We start from the raw sequence: 12,580 nt of genomic DNA, 5'->3' as shown, positions 1-12,580 counted from the left end.
TCTTTCTCATGCATATTCATTAGGGCTAGCCTGAAACCCAATATCCAGGTTCCTCCAGGACAAGGACCCACTGCCTTAATGAAATGAATGAAAGTTAACAACTGCATATTCCTACCATATAGATCAGAGGTTCTCTACCCAGTCTACAAGCTAGTCTGGTTTTCAGGGTATCCCTGATGAATATGTAGTGCCCTTATTATGAGTTAAGCATATAAGAATAGCCTTACTGGGTTAGACCAATGGTCCATCAAGCCCAGTAGCCCGTTCTCACAGTGGCCAATCAAGATCACTAGTACCTGGCCAAAACCCAAGGTGTAGCAATATTACATGTTACCAATACAGGACAAAAAGTGACTTCCCCCATGCCTTTCTCAATAACAGACTATGGACTTTTCCTCCAGGAACTTGTCCAAACCTTTCTTAAAACCAGCTACGCTATCCACTCTTACCACATCTTCTGGCAACGTGTTCCAGAGCTTAACTATTCTCTGAGTGAAAAAAAATTTCCTCCTATTGGTTTTATAATAATTTCCGTGTAACTTCATCGATCCACTTGTACTTGTTCTACTCCACTCAGGATTTTGTAGACTTCAATCATATCTCCCCTCAGCCGTCTCTTTTCTAAGCTGAAGAGCCCTAACCATTTTAGTCTTTCCTCATACAAGAGGAGTTCCATCCCCTTTACCATCTTGGTCACTCTTCTTTGAACCTTTTCCAGCATCACTATATCTTTCATGAGATAAGGAGACCAATATTGAACGCAATACTCCAAATGAGGTCGCACCATGGAGCGATACAGGGGCATTATGACATTCTTAGTCTTGTTTACCATCCCTTTTTTAATAATTCCCAGCATCCCGTTTGCTTTTTTGGCCGCCGCCGCACATTGGGCAGAAGGTTTCATTGTATTTTCTATAATGATACCCAGATCCTTTTCATGGGTGCTAACCCCCAAGGTGGACCCTAGCATCCGGTAACTGTGATTCAGATTATTCTTCCCAATGTGAATCACTTTGCATTTGTCCACATTAAATTTCATCTGCCACTTGGACGCCCAGTCTTCCAATTTCCTAAGGTCTGCCTGCAATTTTTTACAATCTGTTTAGTGTCATCTACAAATTTAATCACCTCACTCGTCGTTCCAATTTCTAGATCATTTATAAATAAATTAAATAGCACCTGTCCCAGTACAGACCCCTGCGGCACTCCATTGTTTACTCTCCTCCATTCAGAAAAATGACCATTTAACCCTACCCTTTGTTTTCTATCCGATAACCAATTCCTTATCCACAACTGAACTTTGCCACCTATCCCATGACTCTTTAATTTTCTCAGGAGTCTCTCGTGAGGAACTTTATCAAAAGCTTTTTGAAAATCTAGATACACTATATTAACTGGCTCACCTTTATCCACGTGTTTAGTCACATCTTCAAAGAAGTCAAGCAAATTTGTGAGGCAAGATCTCCCTCGGCTGAACCCATGCTGACTCCGTCTCATTAAATCATGTTTGTCTACGTGTTCCACAATTTTATTTTTTATAATCATTTCTACCATTTTGCTTGGCAACGAAGTGAGACTTACCGGTCTGTAATTCCCCGGATCTCCCCTGGAGCCCTTTTTAAAAATTGGCATAACATTGGCCACCCTCCAATCTTCAGGTATTACAGACGATTTTAGCGACAGGTTACAGATCACTAACAGCAGGTCAGCAATTTCATGTTTGAGTTCTTTTAGTACCCTGGGATGTATACCATCCGGTCCGGGTGATTTATCACCTTTTATCTTGTCGATTTGGCTCAGTACATCTTCAAGATTCACTGAGATTTCATTCAGTTCCTCTGCATCATCACCCTTGAATACCATTTCCAAAGCAAAGAATTCATTCAGTCTTTCCTTATCCTCCATGAGCATCCCTTTCGCTTCTTGGTCATCCAACGGTCCCACAGATTCCCTCACAGGTTTTCTGCTTCTGATTTACCTTAAAAAATCGCTATGAGTTTTTGCCTCTTTTTCAAGTTTCTCTTCATATTCTTTTTAGCTGTCTTTATTAATTTTTTGCATCTAACTTGCTAGTGCTTGTGTTTCTTCTTATTTTCTTCATTCTTTAAAAGGATGTTTTCTTGGCTCTAATAGCCTCTTTCACTTCACCTTTTAACCACGCTGGCTCTCGTTTCCTCTTCTTTCCACCTTTGTTGATACATAGAATACATCTGGTCTGGGCTTCCATGATGGTATTTTTAAATAACATCCACACCTGGTTTAACAGTCCTAACCTTTACAAATGATCTTTTTAGCACACTGTGGGGTTCACAATAAAACTTTAAAATGTCCAAAAACCAGCCTAAGTCGGCACTTGGATGTCCTAATAGCAGGGACGTCCAAGTGCCGATAATCAAGAACAACTTTCTGGACGCGCAGCAGCACTTCTAAGCTGCTGTGCGTCAGAGCTCAAAGAGGCATGCTGGAAAGTGTGTTATGGGAGGTAATCTGGTGGGCTTCAACCTGGATGTACTGCAGCCATAATCAAAGCTTTCCCAGAGGGAACTTAGACGCTGGCAGTTAGACCTGTTTGAGTTGCCACAACCTTTGGCAATGCATTCCAGAACGTAACTATTCTTTGTATCAAGAATGCCCAGGAGAGTGCCCCGGTGAGAGAAATGAGCAATTGATGGTCCCTCAGGGATTTAGGAAAATGATCTTGTTGACAGCCCATGACCACCCCTTTGCTGGACATAAGGGGGCTAAAAAATTGAATAAATAAACACTATTCTATAGAGTGCAAAATTTTCGGCGCCATTTATAGAATCTGGCTTAATGTGTAAAACACAAACAAAATAAATGCATACACACAAACAATGCAGATACAAACACAGACATGTGCATACATGAGCACACACACACGTTAGAAAAAAATTCCACGAACCATTCTCCACGTGCTTTCTCATTTGTGCACATGCATATCTGTATTTGATTGCTTGTGTTTATTTTGCTTCTTTTTCAACTGTGATGCATATGTGTGTGTATATGTTTTGTATGTTTATCTGTTTTGTTTTTCAGCTAGTGTACACAGTATGTGCATGACCGTATGTATCTGTTTGAATGTGTGTTGCTAAGTGTGTGAGTAGGGTTACTAGATTTTCCCGAAGGAAAATCTGGACCCATGGCCACGCCCCCAGGCCCATCCAGTTCCGCCCACATACTGCCCTGTCCCAGCCCCAGCCCACCCCTTTACTTGTTTGTGTGTCAGGATGGCATCCGTGCATTCACAGATGCCATCCCGATGTCGGAAGCTTTTCAAAACCCAAAGTGCTGGGTTTTGAAAAGCCGTACGGACCCCCAGACATGTCCTCATAAAGAGGACATGTCCAGAGAAATCCGGATGCCTGGTAACCCTATATGTGAGCGTACTTTGAAAGGACTTCATTTCTTTTCTGCTCTAAGCACTACCCTCACCCACTCCCTTCTTGTGACTAGAGAAGCTCTGTTCTCAGTTTTGCCATTGATTAGAAATTATCCATATTCTCAGTGACAAGATCAGCCTTCCACAAGACTCACCTCAACTGGCTTCTCATTGGCTGGATACGTCCCATTGCCTCTGTTGGTGACACTGGAAGCAGGCTGAGCAGACTCACTCACACAGGCAGGAGGAATGAAGAACTGAAGACAGAGTTTTAAACAGAAAAATGTCTTCTAGCTTCTGGACATTAATGGAAAAAAAACTGCTGAATCCTGACAAAAGACAGACAGTTGTCAATTTTAGCCTTAGGAGTAACAAAGAAAATGAAATATGTATCAGAATGATTAAAAATGGAACTCATGAAGGATAGGGAATCATTTCTCTGAGTGTGTGTGTATAAAAAATATGTTAGTCCAATACAATATCACCCTATTTTCCATATTTTGCTTTATTTTTATTTACTAACCTTTAAGGTAGACTAACATAGTTACCACAGAACTTTATTATAAATTAAACAAAATAAACAGGCGGATAGTCAAAAGCATTTTTGCAGATACTGTAACAGCATCTTCTCTCTGGACAAGGGCTGTTTAGAATATTCAGAGGCACTTTTCAGATGATATCTCTGGATGTCCTTACATCCTGCTTCTGCACTATGCAGATAGTACTGGAGTGAAGCATGGGCAGATCCAGGGCAAGTCCAGAACTTACCCAGACAGTGGCAATACTTAGTTTATCTGAATAACTTAGGGTCGAAGGTGGTAGCCAGATAGCAGACTGAGGGGGCAAGTTATGAAGAAGGGCAACTGTTAAAGACTACTCTTGAGACTCTGCCATGTATTTGTGACCTGGATTGGTCACTATTGGAAACACAATACTGGGCTAGATGGACCCTTAGTTTGACCCAGTAGGTTAAGCACATTTATTTAAATGTGGGCTTTTACCGCACCCTGACTTATCGCAAAAGTCAGCAACCGGCTGAATAACACTGCTTGTGAGCTACTTCAAAAGCAGTGTAGTCTACTGTCCTGTGAGAATCATGCCACAAAGCTGAGGCTGGATGCTCCTGGGCTGCATCCTAAAGTGCTGGCCAGAGTTAACAGAAGATGTCCTCCCTAGTTCTCCTCAATCACAAACCTCCTCCCGTTCCACCTGGAAGATATCTTGGAGGTCTGGAAGCCCTCTCTGGAATTCTGCCCCTCCCCACCCCCCTCAAGCCTACCTTCCATGTTCAGGTAGGAGCAATTTCCATTTGCTCCTGCCTTTGCTGACATCGGATTCAAAATAATAGCATGATCCATGATCCATCACTCAGCTGCCCCTCACTATCTCTCTTCCCTTATCTATCACTATGTTGCCCCCTGTGAGCTCTGCTCAGCTGTTAAATCCCTCCTATCTGTGCCCTTCTCTTCCTCTGCCAACTCCAGACTCTGTCCCTTCTATCTTGCTGTGCCGTAGGCTTGGAACAAGCTGCCTGAATCCCTACGTCACACTCCATCCCTGGCAGTGTTCAAGGCCTAGTTAAAAGCCCACCTCTTCGAGAGTGCTTTCAATTCCTAACTCCTCTCACCTTGGGTTCTGCTTTCCTAACCCTATATGTCATGTCTGTCTGTCCAAGTTAGATTGTAAGCTCTTCTGAGCAGGAACCATCTATTAAATGTCAGAATGTACAGCACTGTGTACACTTTTTACCACTATATAAGTGATTAGCAGTAGTAGTAGTAATCCATTCACCTCTTCAGATCTGTTTATCTGGCCCCACTATGTCCATGGCCCTTCTATATTAGGAAGGATGATGAGGGATGCTCGTGGCAGTTTGCTTAGCGCCATTTTTCAAACATTTTCCATTTTAGCAGGTTGATTTCTTTCTCTTGCCAAGTCGCTCCCAGTTCCTGAAGAAGAAGGTTCGTCCTTTGAAACGGAGTCCGTTGAACATTAAAGGCAGAGTGTCTTCTCGTTTGGGCCAATGATTCCTCAGAGAGCCTGAAGATAAGTACTGTTTTGGTCTTGAACTGTTTTCCCTGCAATGGCAGTGACTGTTTTTCAATATGAATCGCTGTATGTGTTTAGCGACAGCAATGACTTTTGATTCACTGTAATTATTCACTGATATTGTTTAGGCACTTCTTGTTTTGCATTATTGTGCATTATCACATGGCAGGTTAGGGCCCGAGGATGTAACACATGTTACCCTTTTGGGTTTTATTTATGACAGCTTCTCTAAAGGGGTTCTGTGAATTCCTTGGTTGTGAGCTGTGTGAACTGAGGGCCCATCCTACCATTCTATTATTATTATCAGATTAATTGAAATATTTAAATATTGGTGTTTCTCTTATCTTGCTGTTGCTACACACAGTATTAGGAGAGATTCATTCTCTTTTTTTAGCGATAACTTTTGGCAGGTAGGACAATACTGACAAAAGTTGGTTATATCCTGTTGAATTCCTGGGCAAAAGAATCGCCGCAGTACCTGTATTCTAGTCCCTTCAGCCCCTTTATGTCCAGCAAGGGGGTGGTCATGGGCTGTCAGCAAGATTATTTTCCTAAATCCCTGAGGAACCATCAACTGCTCCTGTCTCTCACCGGGGCATTCTCCTAGGCATTCTTGATACAGCAAACACTTCTTAACCTTCAAGCGGCTTTCCCCCATTTGATGCTCAGAAGCCCGCCACCAGGCCTCCTGAAGTGAGGGGTCAGACCTTTGCCCAGTTGAAAAGGTTGGGAAAATTTCCATCACATCCCAGGGCAACCAGGGAATCTCTCGGGAGTGGGATACTTGCTTTAATGTCTGACTTCTATACTGCCACTGTTTCCTCCTCTGGGCCCGACTTCCTCTGAACTGGAACAGGAAAAGGGTCCCTCTGGCTGTCTCTGTCCATGGGCTCCTCCTGGTTTGGTATGCCGGGTTCTGTGGGTTGCAGTGCTTCCTTTCAGTTGAATCTCAGCAAACAGCATCCCAGAGGTCCAGCTCAAGAAAAAGGTCCTATCGCATTGTCCTGATGTCTACCACTGCCTGAAGGGGGTGCCAGATCCCACTTCTGATACCACATGTCACCCGCCAGGCCTTAGTCCAGGCAATTACAGTGCCTCAGTGGGTGGCATTCACGATCATGGCGTGCCTCTCAGAATGGAGAAGGCCCCCACAGGGTGGTACACTGCAAGCCTGTGCACTTGCGTTCCTTAGCACTTTGCTTGCTATCAATAACTCTCAGAGTGGTTCTTCCAAAAGAAACAAGTTTCACATTTATTTTCCAAAACATTCAGGAAAACCAAAATAGTCAGGCAATTACAAAGTGTCCTACAATCCATAGGACCACTTTATGTTCTGTCCAGGCAACAAAAATACATAAACTTTTATCAGGATACAAATTAAATACAGTCAAGGCATTCCCATATGACTCCTAAACATAAGATTTGTACAGTTCCATTGGGGATGGCCGATTGTCACGCCCAACAAGGTGCCTGGGCTTCAAAAGCCATAATTCTGTCCTCTTCACCGAGCGCCTTCTTTGCTCCCAATAGTGAGAGTCACCAAAAGGAAAGCAAAGAAAGAACCCTCCCCCACCCCCACAATTCAAAAGTTCAGCACCTTAGTGCATAAGCCATGCTTTCAGTGTTACTTGCAGGTCCTAGCTCCAGAGAGCTGACTGGGGTAGAATTGCTGAATTCACTTTATTTTATTATGCTTCTCAAAAGCATCCCACAAAACTATCCCAACCCAGGTTTTTCCAGAAAATACCCCAAACATTTCTAACCCCAAAAGAACTTGAAACTTATGCTGGCAGTTATAACAACTCCAAAAGGAAACACATGGGACAAACGTTCCCCCAAAAGGTTTTAAGTCCAGTGAGGGCCCCTTTCTCACTGTGCTAGTTTACAAACACACCAGCTTTTAAGCCTTTCTTGCAATTCTCATTAAAAAACCCATTCTTATAATTCTGCCCTTTAGGCAGTACTTTTTCCCACAATAAAGAGAAGAAAAGCCTAGCAAACAAATCCAGAGTCAGTGGCAAGCCATAGTAAGGGTTACCTCCACTCCTGTATCTCACCAGACTCTGTCAGGGTTGGCTTTTCAGCCACTTGCCACTCCATAGGCCCTGTGCTTGTGCTGGAGAGACTTCCATAGAAGCTCCTCTAGACCTCTCGAGCTTGTATGAGTCATGTTTAAATCTCAGTTTGCCACAACCAAACCTGCATGTGAGTGTAACAGACTTTGGTGCACTTTGGCTCCCTCTCTGGTTGTTCAAAATATTTTCCTTTTTTTTTTTTTCACTATAGGGAAATGTCTGTTGCTTGGGATAGACAGCTTTAGGAACTGTGTTTTCTACACTTTTAGTTGTGCATGTCTTTATACCTTTAGATGTTACTGCTTCCCCAGATTTGCAGGTGACAGGACAGGCACTAGAGTCAGGCTTGTTATAATGTGAAAATTTCAAAATTAAGTCCCTCTGCATACATCTCCCCCCAAGCTGTTATTCCACAAGTTTTTTGGTCACTGAGAGGAAAGCAATTTTCATTCTGAGGAATTTACCTAAATGCAGACATTAGCTGGGCAAATCCTTTTTTTAAAAAATGGAGCCTTGTGAGAAAAACTCCCACTGCACTTTTCCACAGGTTTTCCCTTTCAGAAGATACAGGGGGAAAAAAAAAGATTTGAGAAAAGGTATGCTATATCAAAATTGTGTAAGCAAACAAAACATGATAGCATTTTGCACATTTATGTTGCCTGATCCTTAAATCTGGAAGGTTAGCAGGCCTAGGTCTAAAAGCACTCCCTTTAGTTATACTGGCAAACATAATAAATAGAAAAAGTTTTGGTAGGTGTTCCTTAATTGTGCTGGTAAAGGATTCCATCATATTGTTGCCAGGTATGGGAAGGTTGTAGATTGAATAGTTTTGCATTTGATTCCTCTAGGATTCAGGAATCTTTTTCTCATATAATTGCTGATCGGCTTTGAGTCTGGATTTGAATATTGCCAGAAACAGAATTTAATGTAGCGAGTTAGGCAATTTGTTCCAGGCATACAGTGCAGCAAAGTAGAAGGGATGCAGTATGGAGTAGGCAGTAGAGGAGAAGGGTACAGATAAGAGAGACTTATCCAGTGAGCAGAGTGCCTGGGGGGTATGGGAGTGTGGGGAGAGATGAGAGAAGAGAGATACTGAGGAGCTGTGGAGCAAATACACTTGTAGGTCATTAAGAGGAATTTGAACTGTCTGCGGAAACAGATAGGAGCCACAGAAGTGACTTGAGGAGAGGGGTAATGTGGGCATAGCAACATTGGTGGAATATGAGGCATGCAGCAGCGTTCTGCAGGAAAATACTTTTAAAACTAATAGGAGGAACTATTTTTTCACTCAGAATAATTAAGCTCTGGAACGCGTTGCCAGAGATTGTGGTAAAAGCGGATAACATAGCTGGTTTTCGGAAAGGTTTGGACAAATTCCTGGTGGAAAAGTCCATAGTCTGTTAAGACATGTGGGAAGCCTCTGCTTGCCCTGGACTGGTAACATGGAATATTGCTACTCCTTGGGTTTTGGCCACGTACTAGGGACCTGGATTGGCCACCATGAGAACGGGCTACTGGGCTTGATGGACCATTGGTCTGACCCAGTAAGGCTATTCTTATCATTGATGGCCACTCTTCCACTCTGCTCCTGTTATGCCCATGAATTGCCCCAATCTGTGTTAAGAAGCTAATGTGGGTTTATTGTTTCCCTAACTGGTTTTAGTACAGAGGAGGCATTACCGCAAGTTTGTGCTAATATCTACTGTCCGGTAAAACTCACGCTAGCTGCTTAATGTAGCTTAATACAAGTGCTCCATAACGCTTTAACATTTTTTTTCTGAATTGTGCCATTAGATAAAAAAGTTTCTAGATTATTATTCCTTGCTGCTCAGTGCCAGGATTATCTTTGCAGAGTGCTCTACCGTTTATTATTCAACAGAGGGGATGCGCAGCCAAAGAACTTTGGGGGTTTTCTCTTCACTGCTCATTGTGCACTATGCAGACAACGTATGATGCTTGTAAAATAATCTGCACCTTCGATCAGGGTAATAAGAATGAAGAATATTTACAATATTTCTGTCCTTTCACATGAAATGCTTGTAGAACAATAAACATCTTTTCCTTCTCTGAAAAGAATCTCTTTCCAGGGCTAACCACCAAGCAGATCAGGAGTATATTCTCAATTTCTGTTTTAACAACACAAAGACCATTACACTAAATCATTTCCCCATGGAAAAATTTCAGTATATATGAAACTGTCAAAAACCTCCATTACACACACAAAGGATACTATATTATGTACAAAAAAGGAGTACTATAACTAACAGGGGAACAGAAAAGATAAATGAACATCTGTAACAGAGGTGGGCAATTCCTAAATGGCAAAGGGTCAGAACAAATCTTTGAGTTGCACTGTGAAGCATTTCTATTATCTTCATGACGGAGTGGATCCCAGGAATTTTCATCAATAACAGGTCGGGGCCATGCATGCTTTATGGCGTGACTCAGTTCGGCTGATTTCAATTTCCCCAAGGTTGTTGAGGAAGAGCAGATTTGCCACCTTTTCTCAAGAGATGAAATGAGATCACTAATTAATTTTCTTTTACTGTAATCTTCAAATAAAAATGTTCTAAACCTCAACAGCAAGAAACTAATTTGACTCAGATATAAAACAGCCCTTATTGGTCACTTTAAATCTGATTATGCAGATGACCATAAAAAATATCAGTTAAGAGATGCATATCTACTAATAGGCCTGATTATTCCCATTTGTACAGAATGGGATAAATCAGCAAACTGTATATGCAGAGTACAGACCCTTTCAGACTCATGGCACTCTGCATTGTCTCATGATTTTTGGGGGGTTATGGCAAGCTAGAATGGACAATTACAAATGTTCGGCTCTCCTGAAGTCAATGGAAATTCAACATGATATCCCACCTAATTCAGAATCAGTGGACCCAGCTGCCTGCATTTGTGATGCAGTTAAATAGCTTAGTGATGATTCCCCATCTACTTTTGATAATGTGCTCTTATTCACAACATTGAGAAATAGGCTCTTAAGGAGGGGTTCCCAAACCTGTCCTGGGGAAACTCCAGCCAATCAGGCTTTCAGGATGTCCACAATAAATATGCATGAGATAGGTTTGCATAATAAGGAAGCAGTGTTTGCAAATATTCTGAAATCTGACTGGCTAGAATTGCCCCAGGACAGGTTTGAGAATCACTGGAACTATTCTTGCCTGCTTGCATCAATGGAGGCTGCAAAGAAATGCAGCATTGTGCTCATTTTTGACAGTGGCATATCTAGGGTATGTGACACCCATGACCGATCATTTTTAATACCCCCTCAATATAAAAAATGATTGGAGGAGCACGCCCCTAGGAGCTGCACTCGGAGGGCTCCCTTGGTACACCACTGCCTGAGGAAGGGGATTTTAGTCTCCAAAAGTTTAGTAAAAACTGTATTATAATTAGTCCAATAAAAAGATTACCTTATTTCTATTTTCTATTCATAAATGTTTAACACTACAGTTACAATACTACTTTATTCTAAAACAATAACAAAAAATATTTTTTCTACCTTTTGTCATCTCTGGTATCTGCTTTCCTCATCTTCTCTTCACTCTGCATTCCATCCAGTGTTCACCCTCTTTCTGTCCCCTCTTTCCTCCATGCTCTGGCATCTCTCTTCTCCTTTCCTTCCCTCCCCAACTCACCCCATGGTCTGGCATCTGCTTCCCTTTCCCCATGCCCTGGAATCTTTCGCCTCTCTTTTCCTTCCATCTCTCCCTCTTCCTCTATGCTCTGGCATCTCCCTTCCTTCTTTTCCCTCCATCCCTTCCTTCCCTATGGTCTGGCATCTCTGTCTCCTTCCCTTCCCTCCCTCCATGCCCTGGCATTTCTCCCTCCCCCTCAATGCTTTGGCATAGATCTCCTCTCCTTCCTTTCCTTCTCTTCCCGATGGTCTGGCACCTCTGTCTCTCCCCCATGCCCTGGCATCTCTCTCCTCTCCTTCCCTTTCATCTCTCTTTCTCCCTCTCCCTCCATACTATGGGATTTCATTTCTTCCCTCCACCATATGCATGATTTCTCCCTTGTATCCCTCTCTATCTCTTTGTGGTATCTCACTTCCTTTCCTCCACCCCATGTCCAATAATTCTTCCTCTCTCCCCACATATACAGCAGCATTCCATCCCTCCCATCGCCCTGTGTAGCAGCTTTCCATCCCTCCCTCCCATCCCCCTGTGCAGTACCTTCCAACAGACTCCCCCACCATGAGATCTGACATACCTTCGGGCCTCCCACAGCAGGAGCAGTGGTGGTGGTGGCTGGTCATTAGAGGTAGCACTGCGAACAGGTTGTTTGCACTCTGCTCCGTCAGGGTTTCTCTCTGCTACATCATCAGTGACTTCATCAGTGATGCAGAAGAAGGAAGGCCCCAGTGGGGCAGGCCACAAGCAGCCTGTTCAAAGCGCTGCCTCTAATGGCCGGCCACTGCCCTCTCTGCTGCTGCTGCTTTAAGAGGCAGGCCCAGAGGTATGTCAGTTCCTGGACCGTGATGCCGATGCCGACCCCGGGAACACCTCCTCATCGTTTGAACCCCTCCTGCCCCCTCCCTTGGTAAGCCACTGATTTTTGACTCAGCATTAAACACTTTTAGGATAGTACTATAAGGAAATGCCTTGATTTAGGCAGCAGATACACATGTAAATGTTCAATAAATAAAACAGTAGCAACCAGCTTCAGGTCCTCCCTCCCAACCAAAAAACTTGTGCATCTAAAAGTGAGACAGATCTCTATTAGGCCTTTTCTCTATCACCCAGCTCATTTGTATTCCCTTCTTCCAGTTTACCTGTAATTAAAAGTGTCTTCATGGGACAGGAGTAATGCCTGTTTACTTTGTTCTGTTTGAACCCTATTCAAAATGGTGTTGGCTAATAGGAGGATGGCACCATTTTGTTTTATGGATCCAAGACCGGTGCCATTTTGAATAGTGACAACAAAGAGGCACAACCAGTCACAACAGGGTTTGGATGGGGGGTGCTCAGAATAAGCTGCAGTACTAACCTGAAACAACACCACTCAAGAAGTAAAGGGCGCTCTCAGTGTGAAC

General features: G+C 43.0%; 1 long non-coding RNA gene across 1 annotated transcript in view; it reads right to left on the bottom strand.

The window, feature by feature from the left end:
• The window catches only part of LOC117359601, an 86,264-nt gene that overhangs the window by 69,772 nt on the left and 3,912 nt on the right, over positions 1 to 12,580 (bottom strand). The window contains exon 2 of the long non-coding RNA XR_004539277.1: positions 3,556 to 3,729. This is a non-coding gene — a long non-coding RNA (uncharacterized LOC117359601). The remainder of the gene's footprint in view (positions 1 to 3,555; positions 3,730 to 12,580) is intronic.

Source organism: Geotrypetes seraphini, chromosome 4, assembly GCF_902459505.1.
Source record: "Geotrypetes seraphini chromosome 4, aGeoSer1.1, whole genome shotgun sequence".
Lineage (NCBI taxonomy): Eukaryota > Metazoa > Chordata > Amphibia > Gymnophiona > Dermophiidae > Geotrypetes > Geotrypetes seraphini.
Note: the sequence above shows the minus strand (reverse complement) of the source record. Positions and strands in the feature narration are given on the sequence as shown.